This window comes from Propithecus coquereli, unplaced genomic scaffold, assembly GCF_000956105.1.
Source record: "Propithecus coquereli isolate 6110/MARCELLA unplaced genomic scaffold, Pcoq_1.0 Scaffold48, whole genome shotgun sequence".
Lineage (NCBI taxonomy): Eukaryota > Metazoa > Chordata > Mammalia > Primates > Indriidae > Propithecus > Propithecus coquereli.
In genome coordinates this window covers 6,148,572-6,149,737 of record NW_012150618.1, presented here as the reverse complement: position 1 = coordinate 6,149,737, position 1,166 = coordinate 6,148,572, and the positions used below count along the sequence as shown (strand labels likewise).

The 1,166-nt window shown below is 34.6% G+C and overlaps 1 protein-coding gene across 1 annotated transcript in view; it reads left to right on the top strand.

Moving 5' to 3' along the window:
- The window catches only part of UTRN (utrophin), a 522,534-nt gene that overhangs the window by 426,587 nt on the left and 94,781 nt on the right, over nucleotides 1-1,166 (top strand). The window lies entirely within an intron of this gene.

Below are 1,166 nucleotides of genomic sequence, written 5' to 3'. Positions count from 1 at the left end.
TTTAGCTGTCAGTTAATGAAAGGCATCTTGGCATCGGAAGGGGCTTGTGCACAGGGTCTGGGGAGACCTGCCTTTAAATCTCTACCACTTAGTAGCTGAGTGTCTTTGACAGGTTACATGATTCTATTGAATGCTGCCAACTAAGAGGTAATATTACTCTCATTTCACAGTTCAGGAAATTTAGTGAACTTTCTTCAACTGAAAAACTTATAATTCCTGTTTGGGAAGGAATTAGAGATAGCATGTGTAAGGTACTTAGAAATAGCAGGTGTTGAATAAATGATAGCAATTGCTGCTAAGTCTCCAAACTCTTAAATTCTATAACGTATCTTTTGATTTAATTTTGTCCATAAAATATGAGTAATTCAATCCTGCCATGCATATTGTCAGATGATTCCTTACAAATAAATCTGTATATTTGTGGGAGAAGGTTAAGGATATTTCATGAATGGAAAGATACCAAAAAACAAGAGAACATTTGCTCAAAAGTCCTCTAAACTTTAAAGTTTTGTGTCTTAGGTGAACATGCATACATTTTAAAGACTGTTATTTTCTGGGATCGCTGTGAGGTTATTTGATTTTGAATTTCAGGTCTAGAACTTGTTTTTCCTACATAGTTTGACAAGAATGTCAGTGAAAAGATATGTGGATTTGTATGAAATGAAAAGCTGATTGTAGGATTAGGAGGTGAGGTGCTCTGATGGGATGAGAGCCTAGTAAACCAGGCAGAATAAAAGCATTGTATGAGGCTTTTGTTTCATGGCACTTTATCCAGAATTTTAGTCGTCTTCAGCATCATAATTGTGAAAAAGGTATAATTTCCAAATCTAGAAAAGTTATCATTTCTACAATGAAGTTGTTAATGAAAGCATCAGGATTCCAAAATTAGAAAGCACTTATCATCTGTGATTTAGGGTTTTCTTGTGCTCCTGAAAGAATTGGGGTTCTGTGAAATTAACAGTTACATTATAGTGCTGTATTTACTCTGAAACAATGCAAATACAGCCTCAAAGCTTATGTTTTCTATAAGTCAACATTAAACTTTTAGATTTTGGCAAGGGAAGCAGAAGCCCCTGCAATGAAAATTTCTGATATTTCGTTTACTCCATGAAGTATGTGATTTTAGAACTTAATTAAATAGGAAATCTCTTGGGTTGCAAGCCTTA